Source organism: Tachypleus tridentatus, chromosome 10, assembly GCF_004210375.1.
Source record: "Tachypleus tridentatus isolate NWPU-2018 chromosome 10, ASM421037v1, whole genome shotgun sequence".
NCBI classification, from domain to species: domain Eukaryota; kingdom Metazoa; phylum Arthropoda; class Merostomata; order Xiphosura; family Limulidae; genus Tachypleus; species Tachypleus tridentatus.
Genome location: NC_134834.1, coordinates 147,083,184 through 147,091,771, shown reverse-complemented (window position 1 = coordinate 147,091,771; position 8,588 = coordinate 147,083,184). Strand labels below are relative to the sequence as shown.

At 35.2% G+C, this 8,588-nt stretch overlaps 1 long non-coding RNA gene across 1 annotated transcript; it reads left to right on the top strand.

Moving 5' to 3' along the window:
- The first annotated feature begins 6,950 nt into the window (after positions 1-6,950).
- Positions 6,951-8,369, top strand: LOC143230565 (uncharacterized). Its single transcript, XR_013016513.1, has 2 exons — positions 6,951-7,104; positions 8,009-8,369. It is a non-coding gene; the product is annotated as an uncharacterized LOC143230565 (long non-coding RNA).
- The last annotated feature ends 219 nt before the right edge of the window (positions 8,370-8,588 follow it).

Genomic DNA, 8,588 nt, shown 5'->3' with positions numbered 1-8,588 from the left:
AATGTTTAAAACAACCAGGTTACTTCGGTCGTGAACCGGGATAAGATAACAAGCTAAGTTATACTAGTTCATGAACTGTGACGTCACATCAAGCCAGGTTACTTCAGTCATGAACTGGAATGAGGTAACAAGCTTAGTTAGGCTGGTTCATGAACTGTAACGTCACACCAGAACGAAAATCTGTTTTCCTGTAATATTCTGCTGTTTTTAGTAAGTAGTTACTCTCAGTCAGACGTTTTCTTTGTTTGTTCCAGAATATTCGTGCAGAAGGATATCATTTGCTTGTACACCCACAGCTAGTCTTCGATAACTTGGACATCCATCGCTCGTCATCCGTAATTTGGACTCTTACCACTAGTTATCCGTAACTTGGACAATCACCGCTAATCATTCTTTACTTTGACGCTCATCACTAGTCATCCGTATTTTGGATACTTACTGCTAGTCATCGATAATTTGGACACCCAGCGCTAGTCGACTGTAACTTGGACACCTACCCAAAATTTCTGAGTTACTCTGGTCTGTAGCTAACACTTTTGTATCACACCTACAGCCGTAGAGTAGGGAGTGTTATTTTTTTGGAATGGACCGCAGTTGAGCGTGCTAACCATTAGTCCACACCCGGTTTATTTACGTCAACTTTCAACGTTACTTCAAAATCGCCTTTACCTCAACTTTTGTAAGGACTTAAGAGACCTAAGCTCCTAACATTGTATTCATATGATAATAAGAAGCAGCTACTAAGCAAAGTAAATTCGGGTGACCGATTTGTTATGTTCCCTGGTGGATCAACCATAAGTTTAGGGACTTATAACACTGAAGCCCAGGCATCGATTCTTCGTAGTGAACACAGCAGATCGCCCAAATGTGGCTTTGCTCTCACAAACAAACTGATTTGTAACTGTTTTTATCGAAATATCAAATCTTTGGCTCATTACCATTTCTAGGCACACAGTTTTGTTATCCTTCAATTAAATTAACAGGCTTCTCACGAGCCACTGGATGACATGTTTGTTGAAAACAACAACTATGCAATACGATTTTTCTTAATTTTAACTGAAACTCTGTGAACATTTTTAAGAGCCAAAAAAAAAGACATTTCCGCACTCTTTTAGATTTGTGTAGGCAAAAAGCGATTTGGGTGTGGTAAGGTGACTGAAATACTTCATCACGTCACGAGCTTAAAGGCCAAGCAAAAGAAGCATGGATGTCTCCAAATGACATGCAGAGATATTTAGGTATATACTGTATAGTAAGCCGAGTACAGTATTATGCCTGTAGCTACTTTCAAAGTGTTCCTGTCTGCTCATCCTACTCTTGACTATCGTGATGCTTCGATCTTGCCTACTGAATAATGGATGAAATCGTTCGTATCTTAAGTAAAAAATACTGAAATTTGAGTTACGTAATTTCTGGAACTAATAAACCTCATTCCCTTTTGTTAAAAAGTTATGTAGTATAAGGTATTTAAAGACGTTTTAAACCACCTTAAACCAAAGTGTTTCTACACGGAGACAGACTTCACGATAAACGAACGAGGTGACTGAGAGATAGTTAGATTTTTTTTAATACTTTCTGTCAGAAGTAAACACACCAGTTTTTTTCACACAGAATGCGGTTTTCACAGCAAGACAAATAATATTACCTGCTGCATCATTGCAGCAGCATACTACAAAATATCTAGCAGTAATTACTATACATTCGTATTTAAAATGCTTTTATTTGGTTGTCGTTAATTACAACGCAGTCTGCTCACAGTAAAAATCAAAACTCGATTTTTAGCGTCGTAAGCATTCAGATTTACCGCTGAACTACTGGTGTGTGTGTGATGGGAGAGGGAAGGTATTTCTAACAGACGACAGATGTTTTTATTTTGTTCTTTTTGTATGAAGTCACAATTTTTTTCACTCATTGGCCCGGCATGGCCAGATGATTAAGGCACTTGACTCGTAATCTTAGGGTTGCGGGTTTGAATCCCCGTCACACCAAACATGCTCGCCCTTTCAGCCGTGAGATCGTTATAATGTGACGGTCAATCCCACTATTCCTTGGTAAAAGAGTAGACCAAGAGTTGGCGGTGGGTGGTGATGACTCACTGCCTTCACTCTAGTCTTACACTGCTAAATTAGGGACGGCTAGCGCAGATAGCCTTCATGTAGTTTTCCACGAAATTCAAAACAAACCAAACGATCAATCCCACTATTCGTTGGTAAAAGAGTAGCCTAAGAATTGGTGGTTGGTGGTGATGACTAGTTGCCTTTCCTCCAGTTTTACACTATTAAATTAGGGACAGCTAGCGCAGATAGCCCTTGTGTAGCTTTGAGCGAAATTCAAACCAAATCTTTTTATCCATTCTGAGCAACTCTAAAATTAATATCTGTAAATTATTGCATAGATTGTTTTTAAATGTTTTTTGTTGAAACAATTCAACTTCCTATTTTATTTAAATATATTTTTTCAAGCTATCAAGTTACTCAAGTATATACACAACATATAATTATGATTTCAATATAAAACAATGAATTACTTAAAAGCTCGTGAAAACATGTCAAACAAGAGAACTATTTTAAAGACGAAACTTTCACGTGAGATTTTAATAAACTATCGACTATTTTTATTTCAGGTTTTCTTTTAAGTTCCAAATGATTAACATGATTCGTGACTTCAGGATATTTATTCAAGAAAGTATGTATTATTTTTCTTTAATTTTTATAAGCTATGCAAAATATTCTTTAAATATCACACCAATAATAAAATTAACTTAAAATTTTAAAATCTTTCTTATACGAGAAGAAATACCAATAATCATAAGATTCACATGTTCTTTCTGAAAGAGTTGAAAAAAAAGGAAATTTATTTGCCGTAGAACTAGAATACATAATCTATTATTACCTATTAATGTATTGCAATACGGCAACAAACCAATTTCAGTAACATTTGTTCTGCGTCATGCGTAAGGATCCACTGTATATCAACGTGACGTTTTTAGCCGCGGCATAGCGGCTGATAGAATGGTTCTGAGTTTTTGTTTTCTTACAGTTACAAATTTTTAGCTCATAGCCTCCTCTCTTGAAAGATTTGAGATCTAATTACAGCCGCGGCTACTTATGATGCCCTCTTGTTTTCGGCTGGACATCTGGATGTTGTTTTGCGTATGCTTTTTTGGCAATTTAGGAAAATAGTTGTTCGAAACATTTCTTTTTATATAACTGATTAGTAAGTTTTTAATGTCCTGTGTCGTTACGGGTAATTCTATAAGTCATTTGGTGGGGTGATGTCTAGCTTCCTTCCCACTAGTATTTCAAGGTTAAATGGGGGATAATTAGAGTAGATAGCCCTCGTATCGATTTTCAAAAACAAAAATAAATAAATCTGTTGAGCTTCTATGCCACGTTTCTCGGTGGTTCATGCAAGTCTAAGAAGATATAACCCTAAAATTCAGATTTTGATAGCCGCGGTGGGTATTCCACAAAGAAACAAATAAAATGTGTAGCTTTGCGCGAAATTAAAAAAAAAACCAAACAAAGTTTATAGTCATGATTTACGTTGTCGAATGTTTTTTTCAAGACCTAACTTTACAATAACTAATGATTCATTGTTTTGATCTGAAATATTTATTATATCATAAAGAACACGTACATTGTCATAAATTCATTGATCTGAAATGGTTAAGTCCTTCTCAAATGACTCAGTTGACTCATAACAGGTTTGATTCTGTTTGTTATGACTTTATCTCAAGTGACTCAGTTAACTCATAACAGGTTTGATTCTGTTTGTTATGACTTTATCTCAAGTGACTCAGTTAACTCATAACAGGTTTGATTCTGTTTGTTATGACTTTATCTCAAGTGACTCAGTTAACTCATAACAGGTTTGATTCTGTTTGTTATGACTTTACAAATACTTTATAATCCGTACAAATAAATTATGCTGGCCGCCATTTTCGTAATAAAACTAATTCTTCATTTTTCTGTATTGATTTGAATACTGTTTTTTATACTTCTTAACATTCAACGATGTCCAAAGATTTATTAAAACCTTCGAACAGGAAACTACCAACCTTAAACCAAGTTTTTACTGACCACTTAAACGTCATTCCATCTATTATTGACAAGCAATAATTATTACATTAAAAGCTCCCAGGAGCAAAGTTGTACGTCTGCAGATTTATACCACTAGAAACTGAGTTTCGATGCCCGTGGTGAACAGACCACAAATAGCCCATTGTGCAGCTTAATATCAAACAGCAGTTTAATTAAACGTTACAAGATGTCGGTGTAGACTTCTGACATTTTAGCCGGACTTTTGCTTCCGGCAAAGCGTCGAAAGAGTAGTCTAGTTACGAGTGATGTTTCAGACGAAGGACGCCCGGTCCATCGCCCACCACTTCTCGTTAACCAACCTGCTCGACCTTTCCATCAGATGGCGCGTCTTTAACTCTGTTGTCTAAATTCTAAAAAATATTACGTTGTACATTGTTCAATTAGACCTTGAAAATGAGGCGGGTCTGATGGTGCGGTAGTAATTTGATCTGGTATAACAAAAATCATTTTTTCTCTCTTTTTAAAGAGTAAATTAACGTATGACGACTGTTTTTTTTGTTTTGAAATAGATAATAAATAAAAACTCAGTCACCAAGTAAATTATTTCTCTCTCTCCTGTCACTAAATCCAAACGTTAGAAAAAACAAACACGTACGTTTTAGACAAATACCAGAAAGATCTGAGTTGATAAGACGGCCCCTTTTCTCTCTTAACCTCAATATTTGTTAACAACTAATTATAAATCAGTGTATATACATTTATGTTGAACAATAAATTACGTATTTATTTAAGAAATAAATTATTTGTTTGTTTGTGTTAGAACAAAACCTACATTGGTTCATACTGTTCCCAATGCGAGGAATCGAACTCTGGCTTGTAGAGTTGTATTCCACAAATTTATCTCTGTTTCCTACAGTACAAAAACTCTAGATATTGTTATTATTTATTAGGAACAATAGGGCAGCACTCACTTATCACTACATAAACATTTCCAGAGGTGTTTCCAACATCTCTACTCGAATTGAATTTTGGGTTAAAATAACGACTCAGTATAAACAACTGAAATGAATTTTATGAAGGAAGACAAAGAGCCGAAAGAATAAGTTAAAGTTGTAAGGGTAGAAAATGAAACGTTCAGGAAATTAAACTAATAAAAATTGTATTTTTATTTATTTCTTCCTGATTCCTATCATACGTCCCCCCTAAACATCCCCATTAAACCAAAGTAAGCTCGAATTGTAACAACAGTTTTCGGAACACTATTTACAGTTTATGTCTACTTCCATTAAGTTCTGCCTCCTAGTAGCACAGAGGTATGTCTGTGGACTTACAACGCTTGAAACAGGGTTCTGATACCCGTGGTAAGCAGAGCACAGATAGTCCATTGTGAAGCTTTGTGCCAAATTTTAACCAAACAAAAGTTCAGTTTTGTCTTCTGATCTTCCCATCCTCACATTTTACTGTAGGATTATACAGTAATTTTTTCCACTTAAAGCGTGGGATTTTGCATTCTTTTTTAATGCAGGGATTCTTAATTTTTTTCTCGATCCCCCATCTAGTGGTTGCAAATTGGTATACGATGAACATACTCTGATATATCCGTTATCGCAATATTTTTGTGATCCCACGACTTCCCTGAAATAGACCCTTTTGGATCGGGACCTCCAGTTTGAGAAATGTCGTTTCAAACAAAATGGCAGTGCCTTTTGAAAAAACAAACCTGTTAGACGTGTTGTTATTTAAACAGCTATTTATGCTCATTCGGTTCTGGTGCGACTGTAGCGTCCTTTTACTAAATATTTTATCGTTTCTTCTTCATTTAAGTGTAAAATATGCGTGTAACAGCAATTGTTTGGAGAAATTAAAATCTGAGGTGTATTTGTTTTAGAGCATTTGATTATCTGTATCTCAGAACGGCTGATTTGGGTATTAACACTTTTACTAAGAAAGCAAAGAACAACGTTTCAACCTTCTTAGGTCATCTTCAGGTTAACAAAGAATTTGGTTATCTGTTGTGTCTACTGTAGAGAACCAAACCCCAGATGTTAGCGTTCTAAGTCTGTAAACTTATCACTGCCCCAGTTCGGGAGTTTGGGTTTCGATTCTCTCTGTTGAATAGAGTGCGAATAATTAAATAATATAAGCAAAGCAAAATAAATGGCGAACTATATAGAACATTCTGAATATTTTGTTTTGAGAGAGCATCACAGATGAATTTGACGAAAATATTAAATGTGAGGAAAATATTAAATAATCTTTAATTTAAACGCCCCTTACCCTCAACCATAAAGTTATTCGAACAGTATTTTTGATTAGAGAATGAGAGAACTTACGCTAAACAAAGTAGTTCCATCGAAAATATTAAGGTTATTTTTTATTATTATTTTAAATTCAGTGTCTAGCAGTTAATGCCGTACTCAGTTTTTCATATTCTGACTAAATTAATTAATATGGCGTCCAAGCTGTTTTCTGATATAATCAATTGTGAGTGATGATAGTATCGGTTCGATAATTATTCTTATATCAGCAGTTTGATAAGTTTTATTCCGTCCTGATGTAACAAAAACAGTACTTTTTAACACAGTATTCTTGTGTTGTGATTAAACTTTTAACGATCATTTAACTAATTAATTATGTTATATTATACCTCTGTGGGTATTTGTTGTGCTCTTGACCTATTTAATTAATCAAGATTTTAGTTGCATAACAAAATATTTCGTTCTACAGCATTTTATTTCTTCTGTTAGTCAAATAAATGTAACTGTATCTTCTTCCGCCAATGGAGCTTAACCTAATTGGCCAACGCCTTAATTTCGTTTTTTTAAAAAGAATCTGTTTTCTAATGAGATGACCTTGTACAAGATTACCAGTTGGTAGTCAACAGTGATTGGTCAAGAAGATTCACCTCTTCGTCGAGAATCAGCCCAGAAGGGTCACTGGAGTTGTATATAATAGGCTCATCTAGAAGCGTCTTCTAACAGAAGCTTGGTTCTCAACATACAGTCATCTGAAAAGCGGATTTATTGAGTTCTTCAACCAAACCAGCAAGATGATGAAAATGGTAAGTAGGCTGTAATTTGGAAGTTACGGGGAGTAGTTAAGGCGGAACTCTAATCCTTATTGGACAGTTGGGTAAGTATTCTAATCACTCTCTTTGGTTCGGTTAGAAGAGAAAGATTTTAGGTCCACGCCCAATTATCTTTGAAATTCTGGATGATTCCGCTAGTAAAGTGCCCAAGAAAGAACAAGTGTCGAAGATACTCGGATCCCTTGTTTTAAAAATAACTTACATTTTCTTACCGAATTTCAAGTAAATCCACCCAACCAATAGTTAGAATATCCCAAATCTTCTACGATCCCAAATTATGGACCTCAATACGAAAATTATTAAACAAATGTAACTACTTACGACTTACTTTAAGTGATTCTTTACCTGTCTACGCTAAACTCCGTTTAATTTCGTGGATTTATTTTTTCAGAGTCTCCCCGAAATATCATTTGACCTCCATATAGGGATCGAACTTTGAAACTTTCCAATATCAGTTTACATTTAAAACAACTGAGTCAAACCTGAAAGCCTCCTCTTCCAAATCTCTTGACTACCCATTTCGGAGCCCCACTCACAACTCATCCAAACATATTTTGTTTCTAATATGACATTGAAGATGCGATATTCAACATTTCAAGTCATTTTGTCAAAAAATGTCGAAAGAATCGGAAAATTAAGTAACCATAGATACCTAAGTAGACTTAATCATTAATATTTGTAATAGTATTTAACAGAAGCCCTATTGTGTTATGTCAGCTGTGGTCAGTCCTGCTTGGTCAGTTACAAGGTGTGTACTCTTATGACTAAACACTCAATAAAACAAGCATTAGATCTTTGTTATACACAAGACAAATAAATATATATATACCATTCATTTTTGAAGAAATATTTCATCTATGTTATTTTTCTCCACCAGATGATTTTCGCTCTTCTTATTGCTGTCAGCAGCGCCCAATTTGTTCTTCCTCTTACTTACAATTATCCTTTGGCTACCACTTTGAGGGATGTCCGTTACACTTACTCTCCATACCTGCTCCACCACCCTTACACTTACAATCACCTGGGCTACACTCCTCTGGCCTACACTGGCGCCTACTGGCACCCACTTGCTGCCTTCAATGCTGTTAAATCCATCGAAACTCCAAAAGAAGAGAAGACTGAATAATTTGTGAAGCCTACAATGTATCTCACGAGATGACTGCATTTCTGAACGATTGTTCTGTTATGTTGATCTTGGTGTTGGACTAGAAAAATAAAGCTTTATTTCTTTTCTTAAATTTGTCTTTGTCCACGTGTACTCTAATGGCAGTACGTCACTTTAAAAGAAAAGAAAATTCGGCATTAACTGAAGCTGTTGGCTTACAGAGAAACTTTATGTACATTCGAAGAACCTACTCGTGTGGTTTTGGATCAGTTTTCGCACTAACTTAAGAGTTGAGATAATAAATATATAATAAATTTAAAGATACTGAAAGTTTCAGATGTTTTATTATTAG